Consider the following 20,749-nt stretch of genomic DNA (forward strand, 5'->3'; position numbering starts at 1 on the left):
GCCACTTCACTCCTGTGAGAATGTCAAACATCAGAAAAGGTAACAGCAGCAAATGCTGGAGAGGGTGTGGGGTCAAAGGAACCCTCCTACACTACTGGTGGGAATGTAAATTAGTTCAACCTTATATTCCTCCATGAGGATAATTTCTGGAACCATCCGTTCCACCCCGGTTCCATGGCTGCCAGTTCTTAGCAACATCGCCCCACCAGTTATTCGTCGGGATGCGGCATCATCTAAGTTCATTTCCACGTCTACGCTCGACCGGACCTGCCAATATACGCGGATATCTTCGCCCACCCTGTCCAACGCTTGACGTCTCGTCACCCAATCTGGTCCCCTACGCCTACACTGAACTTCTCTGTTCCAGACTCTTGGAAACAGAGTTGGCAGTCAGCTGAGGTAAAGAACAAACACCTCATCACAGATCCCTGCAAGCGTCAACCCGGCTTTGACCTAGCACGTTATGATTGGGCTCTCCTCAATCGCTATCGAACAGGCCATGGCCGGTGCGCCGCTATGTTCCATCACTGGGGAGCCAGAGACGACCCGAACTGCCCCTGCGGCTACAGACAGACTATGACCCACATAGTCAACGACTGCTACCTCTCCAGATTCAAAGGAGGTCTCGAAACTTTACATCAGGCTCAACCTGATGCTGTTGACTGGCTACGGAAGAAGGGCAAACGCTAGAAGAAGAAGAAGTTCAACCTCTGTGGAGAACAGTCTGGAGAACTCTCAGAAGGCTGGAAATGGACTTACCCTATGATCCTGCAATTCCTCTCATGGGGATATATACTAAGGAACCCAACATATCCATCCAAAAAGATCTGTGTACACATATGTTCTTGGCAGCACAATTTGTACTAGCCAAAACCTGGAAGCAACCCAGGTATCCAACCACAGATGAGTGGCTGAGCAAGTTGTGGTATATATACACAATGGAATACTACTCAGCTATTAAAAATGGTGACTCTACCATTTCCAGCCCATCTTGGATGGACCTTGAAAAATTCATGTTAAGTGAAATAAGTCAGAAACAGAAGGATGAATATGAAGTGATCTCACTCTCAGGCAGAAGTTGAAAAACAAGATCAGAAAAGAAAACACAAGTAGAACCTGAACTGAAATTGACATATTGCACCAAAGTAAAAGACTCTGGGGTGGGTGGGTGGGTGGGGAGAATACAGATCCAAGAAGGATGACAGAGGACCTAGTGGGGGTTGTATTGTTATATGGAAAACTGGGAAGTGTTATGCATGTACAAACTATTGTATTTACTGTTGAATGTAAATCATTAATTCCAAAATAAAGAAATAAAAAAAAGAATCCTTACACAGGTCCTTGCACTTTGTAAAAATTTATTTCTATAGAAGGGTGTGTAGGTCTAAGCCAGCAAGCACACTCAAAGGCTTTTTATACATTGTGAAGGAAGAGGATGGCCTGTCCCTCTCTCATTGGTACAAGAGAGCAGGATCACAATCCTGCCATATAGAGTGCTCTGGGGTCTGGACAGGGGGATGTGGAAGTTTAAGAAGGGGGGATAAGGGAGGTCTGTTTAGAGTAAAGTTACACTTTGAAGAAAAACAGATGTGGCTATAATCATGTAGGCACTGCCTTGGGCTGGTCAAAAGGGAGCCTGGGCTGTAGTCACATAGGCCACATCTCACAAGGGGAAACTGGATACATGGTGATCTCCATCCTGGAGTCCTGAACAACAGCTTGCCTAATACATAGTTGTTGGAAAAGTTTGTTTTTTTTTTTAAAAAAGTCACTAGTAAAAATGATATTTAAAAATATTTAGGGACAAAAAGCATGCACTCCCCATAAGGATATGGAGGAAAAGCACCAATAAAATGTTATCATAGGCAGAGACTCCTAATTTCATCTGCTCTATTCCTACCTTTGGGTTTCTGTTAATTAACAATTTGGGTGGTCTGGCGGTAGCACAGTGGGTTAAGCGCACATGGTGCGAAGCACAAGGACTGGAGTAAGGATCCAGGTTGGAGCCCTGGCTCCCCACCTGCAGGGGAGTTGCTTCACAGGCGGTGAAGCAGGTCTGCAGGTATCTATCTTTCTCTCCCCCTCTCTGTCTTCCCTTCCTCTCTCCATTACTCTCTGTCCTATCCAACAATGACAGTATCATCATCAACAATAACAGCAACAATAACTACAACAACAATAAAACAATAAGGGCAGCAAAAGGGACAATAAATGACTTTATATCTGACTGCCTTTCAGCCACCAAACTGCAGACACCACTGTGATTCTATCCTGACTTCCCTGGGCAATAACCTCACCAACATATCCCAAAGTCTCACCTCCCCAAGCTAAACCACTCGGGAAAGAAAGAAACAAGATAGGGGTATAGATTGACCTGCTAAAGTCCATGTTCAGCGGAGAAGCACTTACAGAAACCAGAACTCCCATCTTCTCCACCCAAAAAAAAATTTTGGTCCATACTCCAAGAGGGCTAAGAATAAGAGATATTTCCAGTAGAGGGGATGGGACATGGAACTCTGGTGAACTATATAGAATTATACCCCTGTTATCTTATAATCTTGTTAATCATTATTAAATCATGAATAATTTTTTTAAAATGTCATAGGAGGGGTGTAGGCACTTGCCCCTTCCCTGAGGACATGTCTTGTCAATACACTCAAAAATTCAAAGTCAACGAGCCTTTTCCAAGTACCTGCTGTGTGGCAGAAGAATCGTCGTATACTGTTCTTATACATTGATCCCCACTCTAGAAGTAGAGTGGTCGTCCCAGTTGTATTGGTGAGGAAACATGAGACTCAGAGCAGTTAGCTGTGTAAGATCATGCTGCTAGACTATAGTAGAGCTGGGGTTTCCCTCCATTCTTCAGGCTCCTTTTCTACTATTTATTGAGTTTGATTGGCTTGACTGAACTTGTACTCTATTTGATTATCAATTTCCATGTTCTACAGAACTGCATGTAAATTAAAAGGGATTTCTAGTTACCAGGGATAAATGGGATTTGTGTTGGGACTCAGAACTTTCCAGTCCTGTTCATGATGCCTGCACCTGCAGGGGGCATACTTCTGACCTGGTGTTGGAGAGGACACGGGGAAGGGAGGTGATGGATCATCACCAGGGTGAGGAAGAATCATGCCGGGAAGCAAGAGGAATAAGCAACAGGAGCAGCTCTGCTGTCAATGAAGGCCCATTAATCCTGGAAGGCTGTAGCCATCACATTTATTCAAGAGCAAATAAGAATTGCTAGGCTACAGGGACCATAAATTAAAATGATAGGCTGTAAATTGTGATACTGGTATCCATCACTGTAATAAAATTACACTGTAATAAAATTGTCTAATTGAAAAAAAAGTCCATATTGACAAAACAACAGGAAGTACATTGATCTAAGAGCAGTTTTGAATTATTAATTTCATAGGTTTTTTAAAAAAATTTTATACAGCTGTTATATTTCTCATTAGAGAGGCCTGCACTTAAATACAGCTAAAGGGCTATTCTGGAAAATTCCTAAGCCTCAGGTAAAGACTGTTTCAAGTAAAGACTGGGTGGTGGCACACCTGGTTGAGTGCACATATTACATACAGTGCACAAGGACCCAGGTTCGAGCCCCCGGTCCGCACGTGCAGGGGGAAAGTTTCACAGGTGGTGAAGCAGTGCTGCAGGTCTCTTTCCCTCTCTGTTTCCCCCATTCTCTCAACTTTTGACTGTGTCTATGAAATAAATAAAGACAACAAAAAACATTGAATTTTTTTTTCATTGATTACATATGACAGGGAGCTTCATATAGAATAGAGAAAGGAGACAGAGAAGCCAGAACACATTCTGGTACATGCTATTCTGGGGATTGAACTGAGAACCTCAGCCACTGAAGTGCAGTGCTTTATTTGATAGGCCATTTCTTCAGTCACAACAGAGCATATTTTAGTATATATATTTGCTTAATGAAAGAAAGAGGGAGAGGTGCCAGAGTATTGTTAAGCTTTGGTATATGGTGGTGCAGGGGATTGAAACTGGGACTTTGGAGCTTCAGGTGTAAATGTTTTTTTGCATAACTATTATACTATTCCCCCCCACACACACTCTAAACAGAATGGATTTTAAATTACCTTCTTTGGCTCATATCACCAAAGAAACCACACACACACACACACAATGCACACAAAATTAAAAAAGGAACTTCACCACAGCATTCTGAAAGCTTCTTGTACTTAAACTTTTAAAAAAAATTTAAAACAATTTTTTTCTCTTTTTAAAAAATATTTATTTACTTATTCCCTTTTGTTGCCATTGTTGTTTTATTGTTGTCGTCGTTGTTGGATAGGACAGAGAGAAATGGAGAAAGGAGGGGAAGACAGAGGTGTTGGGAACATGTGTGAGCCTGATAGACCTTAGGGAGAACCACCCCCAACTTTGGATGGAGGTCTGAGAAGATAACCTCTTGGTAAGTCTCTCTCAACCGAGGTGAGCATAAGGGGGGAAACTCAGACTTGGTTCTTTCCTTCTTGACTCTCAGGCCCACAGATACCACAGTACTTCCCTCCATTAACTGCAGGCCACATGGCCGCAGATTCACTCATTCAAAGTCACCTTCTGATCACAGAAGAACACACCTTATCACACACTTCATCACACATCTCAGACCCCAGACAAGAGAAATTCCAAACTATGTGGCCTTTTGATATTCATCTTCTTTCTGTCTCACCCTACGGGTTTAACCCCTATGCTTCTCTCAAATACCTTTGGATAATTAAGTTGCTTGTGTCATGGAAAATAACTGTTTTGTATCTCATCAATTCCTGTCATACCAGCCCCCTACCTTGGGGGCATGCTGACTGTTAAGAAACCTGTAATTTCTGTCATATTTCAACAATAATTTCCTCCACTGCTTTTCTATTTAACTCATGTCAATTTTGCTAATAAACGGACTCTAGGATTCTGGGACTCAAGGACTCAGATTCTAGATTCACGCTAAGAGTCCCCTGGTGTCTTTTACTTCGTGTCACCCCTGTCGTGAGCGAGAAAGAACCAGCCCGTTACCTTTCCCCTGGAGACCACCCTGCCAGAGGAGAGAGACACCCTGAAACAGAGGGGGGAGAGAAAGACAGACACCTGCAGACCTGCTTTACTGCCTGTGAAGCGACTCCCCTGCAGGTGGGGAGCTAGGGGCTCGAACCGGGATCCTTATGCCGGTCCTTGTGCTTTGCGCCACATGCACTTAACCCGCTGCGTTACGGCCTGACTGCCCAATTCCCTTAAACAATCTTTTTTAAAAACTGAAATTGGGGCAGCTTGGAATGTTCCTACTCATGACCACAGAATGTGAGCTCAGATCTACAGGGAGGCAGAGGTCACATAGGCTCCTAAACTGAATATGGGCCCCAGATTAAATCGATGGAGTTTGCAGTCAACAATATTCATACACCTTTCCCATATTTAGGAGCTACTCTCTTCCTAATCCAGCTTTCTAGCCCTTTTTCCAGCCATGACATCATCCCCCCCAGACAATAACTTGGATCCATCTGCATATCAGATGTCAGGATCAGAAAAAAAAAGTAGCGTAGTTATGGGCCCTTTGGAACATAACTAAAATAGGCCTACTATCTACAAAATGGAGACTCTAACTCTTCGTCTGCAGTATTCCAGCCTTAAGGTTCATGATTAGTCAACAATTTGCTTGGCTCTATATGTTAACTCTTCTTTTAGTCACCAGGTTACAGATGCTACCATGATGCCAACCGGACATCCCCGGGCAGATGACCCCACCAATGTGTCCTGGAGCCACGCTTCCCCAGAGCTCCACCCCACCAGGAAAAAAGAGAGACAGGCTGGGAGTATGGACTGACCTGCCAATGCCCATGTTCAACAGGGAAGCAATTACAGAAATCAGACTTTCCACCTTCTGTACCCCATAATGATCCTGGGTCCATACTCCCAGAGGGATAAAGAATAGGAAAGCTATCAAGAGAGGGGATGGGATACAGAGTTCTGGTGGTGGGAATTGTGTGGAGTTGTACCCCTCTTGTCTATGGTTTTGTCAGTGTTTCCTTTTTATAAATACAAATTAAAAAGAAAAGAAAAGAAAAAATGATTTTATTGAAGGCTTTCATTTTTTAATTATCTTTATTTATTTATTGGATAAAGACAGCCAGAAATCAAGAGGAAGGGGGAGACAAGGAGGGAAAGAGATAGAGAGACACCTGCAGCACTACTTCACCACTCGCAAAGTTTTCCCCCTGCAGGTGAGGAATGGGGGTTTGAAACCAGGTCCTTGCACATTATAACATGGGCCTTATATTTCTTTTAGGCAGATCTGTATAGAAATATTAAGAAGAAACCATTTGTTTGTTTATGGTGGTGCTGGGTATTAAATCTGGGACTTTTGGTACCTCAGGCATGATTTTTTTTTTTTTTGCATAACTATTATACTATCTCTCTCTAGACAGAAATCAATTTACTTAAGACTCAAGGAAAGAGAAAATGAGGCTAGGGATGGCACTGACATTTTCTTTTCTTTTTTCTTTTAATTTTTTTATTTTTCTTACCAGAAAATGCTTATCTCTAGTTTGTGGTGGTACTGGGTATTGAATCTGGGACTTTGGAGCCTCACGCATGAGAGTCCCTTTGCATAACCATTATGCTATGTGTCCCCCCCCTACCACCACCTTTTTTTTTTTTTTTTTTGCCTCCAGGTTTATCACTGGGGCTTGGTGCCTGCACCACGAATCCATTGTTCCTGGCAGCCATATTTTTTCCATTATTGTTGTTGATGTTATTGTTGTTATTGGATAGGACAGAGAGAAATTGAGAGAGGAGAGGAAGATAGAGAGGGGGAGAGAAAGATAAACACCTGTAGACCCGCTTCACCATTTGTGAAGCGACTCCCTCATAGGTGGGGAGCCAGGGCTCGAACCGAGGTTGCTTCATTGGTCCTTGCTCTCTGTACTATGTGTGCTTAACCCTGTGCACCACCGTCCAGCCCCTGATACTAACATTTTCTTTTATTTCTTTTTTTAAAAAAGATTTTAATTTACTTATTATTGAATAGAGACAGAGAGAAACTGAGAAGGGAGGGAAAATAGAGAGGGAGAGAGGGCAGGGGTACATAGCATAATGGTTATGCAAAGAGATTCCCATGCCTGAGGTTCTGTAGTTCCAGGTTCAGTCACCTGCACCACCATAAGCCAGAGCTGAGCAGTGCTCTGGTAGAAAAAAAAAAAAAAAAAAAAAGGAGAGAAGCAGAGGAACACCAGCAGCCCTACTTCACCACTTGTGAAGCTTTCCCCCTGCAAGTGGGGCCCAGGGGTTTGAACCCGAGTCCTTGTGCATTGTAATGTGTGCGCTTAACCAGGTGCACCATTGCCTGGCCCCTGGCAAGAACATTTTCTGTCCTCACTGATGATGTACTGCCCTGGGCTAAGTGGGTTGTTACGGTGGAAGCTAACTTTCCCTATCCCCAGGGATACTGATTTCTTTTTAAAAATTTGTTTGTCTGTTTGTTTATTTATTTATTTAACCAGAGCACTGCTCAGCTCTGGCTTAGGGTGGTATGGGGGATTGAACCTGGGACTTCAGAGCCTCAGTCATGAGAGTTTCTTTGCATAACCATTATGTTGTCTACCCCGACCCTGGATACTGATTTCTTTTTGCCCGCCCTCCCTCCTCCCCATTCTCCACGCTTACCAATCTTCATTGGCTAGTTTAGTGACAGCTAGGTCTCCAGAGTGAGGTCATGATGTTTTGCATAAGTATGCAGAAGGACTTTCCTTCTCTCCCCCCCCCCCCGTGGATTTGTAATTATGAGGAAATCTGTTATGTTTAATTTAATTTTATAATATCTATTTTTCAGAGGTGAGTCCAATAGTTCCAGAAAAAGATAACAAAAAAACCCTTTTCCTTTTCTGTACTGAAGTGTCACAGATAGGAAGTTATAAATGAGGAAACCTGTGTTCATGTTTTATTTATGCCTATACCTACTGCACTTGATTTATGGCGGTGAAAAACACATTCAACTTTAATTTATGCAGGAATTAACTGTGGTAGAGATTAATTTTGAATCTATAGCCCCTTCTTAAAGTATATCATCTCTGTAATCTTGGCTTGCAGACAGAAATGAGGTGGTGAGTAAAAGGAAGAAATGGGAAATAAAGCTACAAAAAGTTTTGAGGGGAAATAGTTTAGGCCCTCAAATGAGGATAACAAGATGTCTCAAAAATTAGGGTAACTTATGGGCTGGTAAGAGAGACCAGCATTATAGAACAGAACTTACAAGCCCCAGGTTCAGCTTCAGCACTGCTGCATGCAAGAGCTAATCAGTGTTGTACTCTCACTCTCGGATTCTCTTCTCTCTCTTGAATAAATAAATAAATAAATAAATCTTTAAAAATAAAATTAATATAATTTTTGAGTTCACTGGTAGGAATCAAAATTTAGAATCAATCTATTTGTCCTTTCCATTGAGTTTGTTAAGAATATTTTTATTGGGAGTTGGGTGGTAGCGCAGCAGGTTAAGCACAGGTGGCTCAAAGCACAAGGACCGGCTCAAGGATCTTGGCTCAAGCCTCAGCTCCCCACCTGCAGGGGAGTCACTTCACAGGTGGTGAAGCAGGCCTGCAGGTGTCTTTCTCTCCCCCTCTCTGTCTTCCCTCTTCTCTCCATTTCTCTCTGTCCTATCCAACAACTTCTTCTTCTTCTAGCGTTTGCCCTTCTTCCGTAGCCAGTCAACAGTCAGGTTGAGCCTGATGTAAAGTTTCGAGACCTCCTTTGAATCTGGAGAGGTGGCAGTCGTTGACTATGTGGGTCATTGTCTGTCTGTAGCCACAGGGGCAGTTTGGGTCATCTCTGGCTCCCCAGCAATGGAACATAGCGGCGCACCGGCCATGGCCTGTTCGATAGCGATTGAGGAGGGCCCAATCATAACGTGCTAGGTCAAAGCCGGGTTGACGCTTGCAGGGGTCTATGATGAGGTGTTTGTTCTTTACCTCAGCTGACTGCCAACTCTGTTTCCAAGAGTCTGGAACAGAGAAGTTCAGTGTAGGCGTAGGGGACCAGATTGGGTGACGAGATGTCAAGCGTTGGACAGGGTGGGCAAAGATATCCGAGTATATTGGCAGGTCCGGTTGAGCGTAGACGTGGGAAATGAACTTAGATGATGCCGCATCCCGACGAATATCTGGCGGGGCGATGTTGCTAAGAACTGGCAGCCATGGAACCGGGGTGGAACGGATGGTTCCAGAAATTATCCTCATGGAGGAATATAATTTGGAATCTACCAAGTGGACATGGGGGCTACGGAACCATACTGGGGCACAGTATTCTGCAGTGGAATAGCATAATGCCAGAGATGATGATCGTAGTGTGGAAGCGCTCGTGCCCCATGAGGAGCTGGCCAGTCTTGCAATGATGTTATTCCTCGCGCCCACCTTTGCTGCAGTTTTTATGAGATGTTTGTGAAATGACAGGGTGTGATCGAGAGTAACGCCAAGATAGACTGGCTGGGCTTCATGCCGGATTCTCGTATCGCCAAGCTGCACATTAAGCTCACGCGAGGCCGACAACAAGAACATCAATAACAATATGTACAGCAATAAAAAAAAGCAATAAGGGCGGGGGGGTAGATAGCATAATGGTTATGCAAAGAGACTCTCATGACTGAGGCTCCAGAGTCCCAGGTTCAGTCCCCCACACCACCATAAGCCAGAGCTGAGCAGTGCTCTGGTAAAAAAAAAAAAAAAAAGGCAACAAAAGGGAATAAATATTTAAGAAAAGGAATATTTTTATTATCTTTATTTATTTATTGGCTAGAGACAACCAGAAATTGAAAGGAAGGGGGAGGGAGAGAGGGAGAGAGGCAGAATGATACCTGCAGCACTGCTTCACCCTCAAAAAGCTATCTCTCATTAGGTAGGGACCGAGAACTTGAACCCAAGTCCTTGTGCATTGTGATATGTGTGCTCAGCCAGTTGTGCCACCACCCAAGACATCACATGAGATCTTTGTGTAAACATACAGAAAACAGAGGGAGAAAAAAAAAACAAACAATACCCTGGGCAAAAATATCTCACTTGGGTAGTGTGCTACTTTACCACGTGCACAGCCCGGGTTAGAGCCTTGCCTCCACCACACTGAAGGAAGCTTGAGTATTTCTCTCTCTCTCTCTCTTCCTACCTCCCTCCTTCTCTCTAAAAAAAATTTTTTTAAAGGCCCTGACACATAGTAATTCTTAATACAAAGAAAATATTTAACTTATGTTATATTCTGCTGTCTACATCACATCTTTATAGAGTGTTAGGCATAGGTTGTGCGTGTGTGTGTGTGTGTGTGTGTGTGTGTGTGTGTAGTGAGAAGGAGAAAAAGACAGCTGTGTCAGAGAAATAAAAGGGAAATACAAAATATATCTTCAAGTTTCTTGAGAGTCAAAGGAAAAGAGAATAGTTGCCATGTTTAATAACGTATATTAAAAAATTCTTTCCTTTCTCTCTTTCTCTCTTTTCTTCCTTTCTATTTTTTAGGTAAAGGCAGATAGAGTTAGAGATAGAGGTAGAGAGAGACCATAGCACTGAAGCTTCCTTCAATGCATGGAGGCTGGGTTTGAACCTGAGTGACTCACATGGCAAAGCAGCACCCTATCCGAATGAAGTATTTCTGTGACTCTAGAATTTTTAAAAATGTTTTATTGGTTTTATTTTTGAAAGACATGCAGAAAGAGAGAAAGAGAGAGAGAGAAAAAAAAACACCAGAGCACTGCTCAGCTATGGCTTATGGTGGTATGGGGGATTGAACCTGGAACTTTTGGAGCCTCAGGCATGAGAGTCTGTTTGGATAATCATTATTCTTTCTCCTCTGCTCAAATGTGTTTTGCTTTTAAAGCTGTCTTTATTAAGGAAAACAAGCCTAGTAAATTAGGTCTTTTCTTCTTCACTTTACTATGTTACCCCAACCTGTTTCACCCACTGCCATGACATCCTTGTCCTGAGGGTGCTGTGCAGAATTTATCAGACCTGTCACTTCTTTTTTAGGCCCCCGGCTAGTCATACTGCCACCAAGTGAGTGGAAAGACCCATGACAGATGCTACTTGCTCTCTGCAAGACTGTGATTTCTGTGAGTTCTATCCATATCTCACGCACTGTCTTCACCCCAGCAGACATCCAACTGTGACCACTAGGCTATTTCTATGATGGGACATAGTACCTGGCCAAGAAGGGCACCTGGGGAGAGGGCACTGAAAAATCCTTTCACATACATGGGCTCTTGTCTATTAGTTTTTATTTGGAAAATGCAGAGACATTCTACATGCCAGTATATTTTATTGGCCAAAAGCAGAGTATATAATATTGTCATCTTTCTGTAGATTAGCTGCCAAAGTATGTGATTCAGGCTTGCTTCTCCACTGTGCCTTTGGCTGTTATATGATTCAGTCTTGAAAGGGAGAACAAATCTCTTTTTGTCACCAGCACTCCACAAAAAGCAATGAGGGAAGCTTAGTAGAGTGCTCAAATCTCTACTATGAACTTTTCTGCCACATATAGGGGAATTATGGCCCTTGAAAGCTATTGCAGACAGATAAGGAGCAAGGGCATAACAAGATTTGACACAGAGTTTTGAAGGGCCCTACTTGGAAGTGTGGAAAGTGCAGCTTTAGAGGCACCATTTCAAGAGATTAAGATTTGAAACTGTGTAGCTTTACCTTACCGTTTTCTTTTCATAGGCTCTTCCTTAGGCCTTGCCATGGAGTTCTGTTTTTTTTTCCCCCTTCTATTCTTTCTCTGCTGTACATATGGAGGTTTGCAACGCTTCACGCTTAAAGACTTGAAAGAAATGGAGTAAATTCAATATGACTACCTTCATAGTCACTGACTCCACACACATTGACTTTTTGTGAAGAGAAAAGCATGTGAGGAAAATATCTTGCTGCTAAAGGAAAGGGCCTGTCTCAAATAGAACTGCTCATTTTTATCTGTCTCTGTGTCTCACCAAAGCAGATTGCCAGAGAGGCTATCTGGAGGCACTCTGCCCTCTCAGCCACAGCTCTAGCTCCTTCCCAGGCACGTGGGGACACAAGGTCTCTTCTCAATTTCTGGCATCCTTTCAACTTTGCCCAAGGCTCCAGTTCCTGGACTCAATAACTAAAAGAAAACCACTGTGCTTTCAGTAAACTAAAACCCCTTCATAGGACCGGTGGAGAATGAGCTGCCTTGCCATGTACACAACCCAGGTTTGAGTCCTGTCCTCACTGCATTGAAGGAACCTTTTACTTGTGATCTTTTACTTTCACTCAAACAAACACTTGCATCATTGTAAGAAACCAAATCCTTCCAAGTCTAGTCATAGGGATGCTAGAACTACTGGTCTCCCTGTCCCCCCGGGTAACAGTCTTGGAGAAGTAAGACCAAACTCTAGGTCATGAAGGGAAATGCTGATTTAGTTTCCAGTTCAAAGCAACCTATTTTCTGAGAACAAAGGAGGAAGTAACTTCTCACTCAGAATTTCTGGATCAATCCTGTTTTAAGTCTTTTGAGGTCAATCACTCTGCCCCCACAAAAACAAAAACAAAAACACAGGGGTGAGACAGGGAGAGGGCTCCACTGGCAGAGTGAGTGCCTTGTATGCATGAGGCTCTGGTTCAACCCCTGACATTGCATTTAAAAAAAAGAAGAAGAAGAAGGGCAGGTGACCCCACCAGTGTGTCCTGGAACCTTGCTTCCCCAGACCCCTGCTCCACTAGGGAAAGAGAAAGACAGGCTGGGAGTATGAATCAACCTAGCAACACCCATGTTCAGTGGGGAAGAAATTACAGAAGCCAGACCTCCCACTTTCTGCACCCCATAATGATCCTGAGTCCATACTCGTAGAGGGATAAAGAATAGGAAAGTTATCAACAGAGGAACTGGATACAGATTTCTGGTGATGAGAATTTTGTGGAAATGTACCCCTCTTATACTATAGTCTTGCCAATATTTTCATTTTATAAATAAATTTAAGAAATGTTAAAAAGAGAGAGAGAGAGAGAGGGAGTTGGGCGGTAGTGCAGTGGATTAAACGCAAGTGGTGCAAAGCACAAGGACCAGCGGAAGAATCCCGGTTCAAGTCCCTGGCTCTCCACCTGCAGGGGAGTTGCTTCACAAGCTGTGAAGCAGGTCTGCAGGTGTCTTTCTCTCCCCCTGTCTTCCCCTCCTCTCTCCATTTCTCTCTGTCCTATCCAACAATGATGACATCAATAACAACATAATAACTACAACAATAAAACAACAAGGGCAACAAAAGGGAATAAATAAATATTTTTTGAAAAGGAGAAGAGAAAAAAGCAGCACAATGGGGCTGGGAGAAAATATACCTTATCTAGTATGAGGTCCTGGCTTGGAGATGCTGGCACCATGGTAGCATCTGGGAAGGCCCCATGGATGGTGGAGTGATTTTTTTCCTGTGCCTCCCTATCTGTCATTTATCCAGAAGAAAGATTTAAAAAGTTGGTCTAAATCTTTTCTCCTGCAGGTTTTTCAATTGCACCCTCCGTCCAGCCCCCCACCATCCCCAGTCAGGGCTACTGTTGGGATTTAGGGCCTGCAGGAAGAATCCACTGCTCCCAGTGGCCATCCACGACCTCCTCCACCTTTTTTCAATGATAGAGACAGAGAGAAATATGGCAAGAGACAGGGGGAGAGAGGGATAGAGATACACACCTGTAGTCTGGGATACACTCTGCTGCAGGTGGGCATCAGGTGATCAAACCAGGGTCCTCATGCTTGGTAACCTGGATGCTTCATCACCATAAAAAACAAAAACAAAAGCTGGTCTGAGAACAGAGGTATTGCACATGTACAAGGCCCAAAAGGATCTTGATGAGTCAAATATATTATCCAAGTGAGCTATCTCTCTGGCCTAGAACATTCTTATTATTTATCTTTTATGTTCTCTGCCCAAGTTCCTTCTACACTGATTTTTCTAGCTCCCTAGAGAATACTCATTCTATCCTTTTTTTATATAGCATATGTACATTTCACACAGCATACGTAAAATTAAACTTACTTGTATTCACTAGATGACTTAGTTGGCATGTTTTGGGTTGGAGACCACCTGTATCAAACTAAATGAAAAGTCTGAGACATGAAAGTACGTGGTAGACTTTTATAAAAATATGAAGAAAAGTGGGGTAGAGAAGCACTATCCCTATCATCAAGGCTACATGCTATGAACATGTATGCTCTTAAATATATTCTACGGGGAGTCAGGTGGTAGCGGAGGGGGTTGAGCACACCTGGCTTAAAGCGCAAGGACTGGCATTATGGATCCCGGTTCAAGCCCCCAGCTCCCCACCTGTAAGGGAGTCACTTCACAGGTCTGCAGGTGTCTATCTTTCTCTTCCCCTCTCTGTCTTCCCCTCTTCTCTGTGTCCTATCTAACAATGATGACATCAATAACAACAGTAATAACTACAACAAAAAAAACAACAGGGGCAACAAAAGGGAAAATAAATAAATAAAAGTAAAATAAAATATATTTTACAATGTACAAAGACACCGAAATATTTATTACATACCAGGTGCTGTATTAAACAAGTTTACACAGCTATGGACTCCAGAAATAGTATAGTGTTTATGTAAAGGACTATCATGCCTGAGGTTTTGAGGTCCCAGGTTCAATCCCTAGTACCACCATAAGCCACAGCTGCTGGATGCTCTCTCCTCCTCCTTTTTTTTTCCAGAGCACTGCTCAGCTCTGGCTTGTGGTAGGATAGGGAATTGAACGTGGGACTTTGCAGCCTCAGGCATGAGAGTCTCTTTGCATAACCATTATACTATCTTCCTTGCCCTCATTCACTCATTCTTTCTTTCCTCCTCTCTTTCTCACTTCTCTGTATTACTATTTCATTAAAAATATATATATATTTAAAGACCCAAAGAGATTATTTTATTTATGTTTTAAATATTTATTTATTTTAATGAGAGAGATACGGAAAAAAAAGGAAGAGAGACCAAAACACTACTCAGCTTTGGTTTATGGTAGTGCTGAGGATTAAACCTGGGACCTTGGAGCCTCAGGCATGAAAGTCTTTTGTATAACCATTATACTGTCTCCCCAGGCCCCAAGAAGCAATGGATGTACATGGATATTTCATGCTTGTAACAGTCCATTCTTCCTAGTGAACACTTTTTTTCTTTAATAAAGAGGAAGGGAGAGAGAGAATAGACACCAACACTGCTCTACTGCTTGTGAAGCTTCCCGTGTGGTGGCCAGGGGCTCAGGCATGGTAAATTCTGTTCCACTGAGTGAGCTCTCTCCTGGTTATGCTTGCCAACCAACTTTAGCAGTTGAAAACTTCAGATATTTTCCAGGCTGAATTTTTTTTTCAAACTATATATCTGTTAGTAGGCCCCAAGACACATTGATAACTCTAGTAGGAGAAAAACAAAAAAACGTTTTTCTGAACGATTAAATCGGATTCCTGTACATTTGGTTTGAAACAAAGAGAAAATCAAACATTTCCCTCCCCGCCACTGTAGACATGGCTAAATTCGTAGAGCACTGGGCTTGAAAACCCAAGATAACAGGAATTTAATTGCACACCTTTGCCACCACCAGAGTTTTGTGTCCCCATTTCCACCACTGAAAACTGTAGTAGTTCTCCCAAGGTCACAAGTATGGGTTAACTGTTATTTTTTATAACTATCTATCTATCTTTATTTATTTTAAAATATTTATTTATTCCCTTTTGTTGCCCTTGTCATTTTATTGTTGCAGTTATTGATGTCATTGTTGTTGGATAGGACAGAGAGAAATGGAGAGAGGAGGGGAAGACAGAAAGGGGGAGAGAAAGATAGACACCTGCAGACCTGCTTCACTACCTGTGAAGCGACTCCCCTGCAGGTGGGGATCCAGGGGCTCAAACCAGGATCCTTGGGCCGGTCCTTGCACTTTGTGCCACCTGTACTTAACCCGCTGTGCTGTCGCCCAACTCCTATGTATCTATATTTATATATACTTACCCATTGTTTTCTATAGTCTTTTCTAAGTCACATCTATACCTATTGCTGCCTCCAAATGTTCTTCATGCCCCCCATCTCTCTCCAGGTCCAGATGGACTTGGAATTCAGACCCCTCTGGTCATCTTTTCCTAATATTCACCCTTTCTGGGAATATGGATCAAAATTCTTCTTTGTGGTGCAGAAGGTGGAAATTCTGGTTTCTGTGACTGCTTTTCTGCTGAGAAACATAGGCATTGGTAGATCTATATCTATACCCCCACCCTGTTTCTATCTGCCCCTAGTAGGGCTCTGGAGAGGTGAGGTTCTGGGACACATTGGTGAGGTCTTCTGCCCAGGGAAGTCAGGATGAAATCATAGTAACATCTGAAACTTGGTGACTGAAAGTGAGATAAATAGCAAGACAATTCTATCTTTATTAAGAACACAATGGGAAGACCTGGGGGCGGGAGGCATGAAGCATGAAGGATTGATTACATCAGTGATTCAAACCAAGTGTTTTGACAATAATATAGGGAGGATGCTATTACCACCTAGTGGTTAGAGGCCAGAGAAACTGTTAAGCACCCTATAATGCCAGGATGATCTCCCCAACAAAGAATTGTCTTACCCTAAAATGTCACTAGTGTTGAGGCTGAGAAGCCCTAGGTTAGATTTAAGGAAGAAACTACTGAACTGAAATTCTATAAATACTGATATATGTTCACAGACACAGCTACTGTGAATTGAACAGGTATCTGCCTCTGGGTGCAAAATTTAACAGAACCTCAGTAAGCAAGGTAAATAATATTTTAAAATAAAAATCAATATGAAAAATCCATGCTGAACAATATATCAAACATTTAAATAGAAGATTCAAGAAGATGTAATTTGTGTAAGGAAAACTACTGATTGTGGACTGGGGAGTAGTGCAGCAGGTTAAGTGCACGTAGCCCGAAATTCTGGTTCTAGCCTCTAACTCCCCACCTGCAGGAAGGTCGCTTCACAAGCAGTGAAGCAGGTCTGCAGGTGTCTTTCTCTTCTCTTTTCTGTCTTCCCCTCCTCTCTTGATTTCTCTCTGTCTTATCCAACAACAATAACAATAACAACAAGGGCAACAAAATGGAAAAAATGGCCTCCAGGAGCAGTGGATTCATAGTGCAAGCACTCAGCCACAGCGATAATCCCAGAGGCAAAAAAAAAAAAAAAAAAAGAGGAAGTTGATTATACTGATTTAAAAAGGAAATTATTGATGAGAGGGGAGTTATTGCTTGATTTACCTTGATTATTGACACTCAATATTCCCTTAAAGGCAAGTGGCTCAGTTTCCTCACCTAGTTCCAACTTGATAGATTATCAAGGGATTGAATCATTTTAACTAAAGGTGGATTTGGCTTGATTAGTACTAAACCAGGGTTAGACCTGGCAAAGGAAAATGAGAAGGGTTTCTCTATCTCTAGATTTTTAGATTTTAGTATCAATATATTAAGTAAGGTACACTTAAGGAAACAGAACTTCTCTAACATGGATTTTAACTTTCACAGGCTGGTCTCTATTAGCTAAGATCATCTTTACCATGAATGCCAATGTATCGTCATCTCAGTGAGATCTGTGGCATTAAATATGACCTGTAGAATTCTTCTACTGTCACTCATCCCTTCAGAAAAATAAACACACTGTGACTTTTCCGTAAATAAACTATTTTTCTTATCATTGTTTCCTCTCCCAACTCTTGCTTTACCTCAAAGCCAACTTAGTATTCTTATCTAGACTCCTTGGAACGTGGCATTATTCTTTTAATTTAATTATAATTTTTTAAATTAAAAAATTATTTAAGAGTGAATGACAAGTCCATTGGAAAAGAAGGGTACAATTCCATACAGTTCCCACCCCTCCTTTGGAAGCTTTCTAATTCTTTATCCCTCAGGGAGTATGGACCAAGGATCATTGTGGGGTGAAGAAGGTGAAAGGTCTAGCTTCTGTAATTGCTTCTCTGTTGGACATGGGTGTTGGCAGGTCGATCCACACTCCCTGCCTGTTTCTGTGGAAATTGGCATTATTCTACTTTATATGCCCATCCATATAATGCGGATGGAATGTCTTAGATGGAATGTTGGTGTGTGTGGGTGGATAAAATACTTTTCATTTTCATAGACTTGGGGAAATAGTCTGTTGATGGCTAATTACTAAGTTTATGTATATGGGCTATAGAGTGTTTACTGCAATATACTGACCCCCTCAGAGATGCCAGATGAAAATGTTTCAAAGATCATTTACTATCCTGGGCAGGGCAAAAGAGACAGTTGTAAAAAATTACAGTAACATTACTAATTAGGAGAAATGTGGCCTTGGATCCATATCAGAACAAACATTGTAACCATTATAGATAGCTTTCCATTAATTTTCCTGGTTTCCATCTATGTGGGTCAGTATTATGCTAGCCTATTGGAGTACCTGCATTCTGCAAATGTAGTTGTGCATAAAGTAACTGGATTTGGGACCTATCACTTGCCCACATCCTGTCACTTAATCTAACTGACATATGTATGATTTCTTTTGATCTGTGATAGCCATCTTTATCTCAACTCAGATCTCAACTTCCTATCTGTTATTTTTTTAAAAATGCTTTAATCAGAGAGCAGGGAGAAGTTGGGTTGAATTATAGAGTTTGGGTTTAGCTTTTTTTTTTTTTCACTTTGTTAAAAACAAAGCAACATCAAATTTAGGCTCCATGTTCCCAATCACTTAGCCTTTGCAATTTTGATGAGTTACTTTGTGTTTATTTTTTGAGAAGAGAACAAAAAGAGAGGAAGGAAGGAAGGAAGGGGAAAAAATGGAATTAAGTGGCAGATAAGTAGATGAAAAATAGTTCTAATTTAATTTGAATTCCCAAAGCTAGACATAACCAAATGTCTTTAACTTTTTCCTTATTATTTTCCCTTTTCTTTTTCTTCTCCTAGATCCAGAGTTGAGCAAAAGTTCATGTATGCCTTCTTACGGCACAAGTAAGCATGTATTTAATTGACTGAGCGGCCTGTTGTGCATGGTGTTCAGAAAATTCTTCAGGAGAGGATGGTGTAGAGCACTGGGTGGAAAGATGATTGCCCTGGAGCAGAATTCCTGCAGCTGCTTTAGGATAACAACAGTTCTCCCTTTATTCTTTGGATTGCATTACAAGAACCCACCTGCAGCAGATGCCTAGAACTTCAGGTAGTACCAAATCTATATGGGCAGTATTTTCCTATACCGACATTACTTTGGTAACCTTTTAACTTAGCCAAAGAAAGAGATGAACAACACTGACTAGTGATAAAATAGTACAATTAATAAAAACGATGAATGTGATCTTTTAAAAAATATCTTATTATATGCATATGATTGGATATCTATCTTTTCACAGGAGAAACTGAAACCTGGAGAAGTGAAGTATCTAATGGTGGGGCAGGGCAGTGAAATAGCTTTGCCATATGTGAGCTCCAGATTTGAGCCTGGCCTCCACCACACTGAAGAAAAGCTTCAGGGAGGGGGTCGGGCGGTGGCGCTGTGGGTTAAGCGCATGTGGCGCAAAGCGCAGGGACCGGCGTAAGGCTCCCGGTTCGAGCCCCGGGCTCCCCACCTGCAGAGGAGTCGCTTCACAGGCAGTGAAGCAGGTCTGCAGGTGTCTATCTTTCTCTCCCCCTCTCTGTCTTCCCCTCCTCTCTCCATTTCTCTCTGTCCTATCCAACAGTGAACAACATCAACAATGGCAATAATAATGACCACAACGAGCAACAAAAGGGGGAAAAATGGCCTCCAGGAGCAGTGGATTCATAGTGCCGGCACCGAGCCCAGCAATAACCCTGGAGGGAAAAAAAAAAAAGAAATGCTTCAGGGAGTCTGGTGGTAGTGCAGCAGGTTCAGCGCAGGTGGCACAAAGTGCAAGGACCAGCATTAAGGTTTGAGCCTCCAGCTCCCCACCTGCAGGGGCGTTGCTTCATAAGTTGTGAAGCAGGTCTGCAGGTGTCTGTCTTTCTCTCCCCCTCCCTGTCTTCCCTTCCTTTCTCCATTTCTCTCTGTGCTATCCAACAATGACGACATCAATAACAACAATAATAACTACAACAATAAAAAGGGCAACAAAAGGGAATAAATAACAATTTTTTTAAAAAAAGAAAGCTTCAGTGCTGTGGTTCTATCATTCTGCCTTTCTTAATCTTACTGCCTTTCAGCTACCAGGTTGTGGACACTTATCATGACACCATCCTGACTTCCTGGGTAGATAACCTCATCAAATGTGTCCCAGAGCCTCACCTCTCCAGAGTCTTACCCCACCAGGGGAAGATAAAAACAGGCTGGGAGTATGGACAGACCTGCCAACACCCATGTCCAGCAGAGAAGCAATTACAGAAGTCAGAACTCCCACTTTCTGCACTCCAAAAAGAAGTTTGGACCATACTCCCAGAGGGATAAAGAATAGGGAAGCTTCCAGTGGAGGGGATGGGACACAGAACTCCTGTGGTGGGAACTGTATGGAATTGTACCCGTTACCTTACAATCTTGTTAATCATTATTAAATCACTAATAAAAATAAAAAGAAATTTCCAGTGGTGGGGAGGGACTACTATTTGCATTATAACCACAGAAAGATGGTAGGATCTAAATTGTCCCTAGGTTTTTCTTTACAGAAAGTGATGATGAAAATGCTTAAAGTGTGGTCTGGGAGATGGCTCAGTGGATAAAGCACTGAACTCTCAAGTATGAGGTCCTGAATTCAAGCACCAGCAGCACATATATCAGTGTGATATCTGGTTCTTTC

Source organism: Erinaceus europaeus, chromosome 3, assembly GCF_950295315.1.
Source record: "Erinaceus europaeus chromosome 3, mEriEur2.1, whole genome shotgun sequence".
Taxonomy (NCBI): Eukaryota; Metazoa; Chordata; class Mammalia; order Eulipotyphla; family Erinaceidae; genus Erinaceus; species Erinaceus europaeus.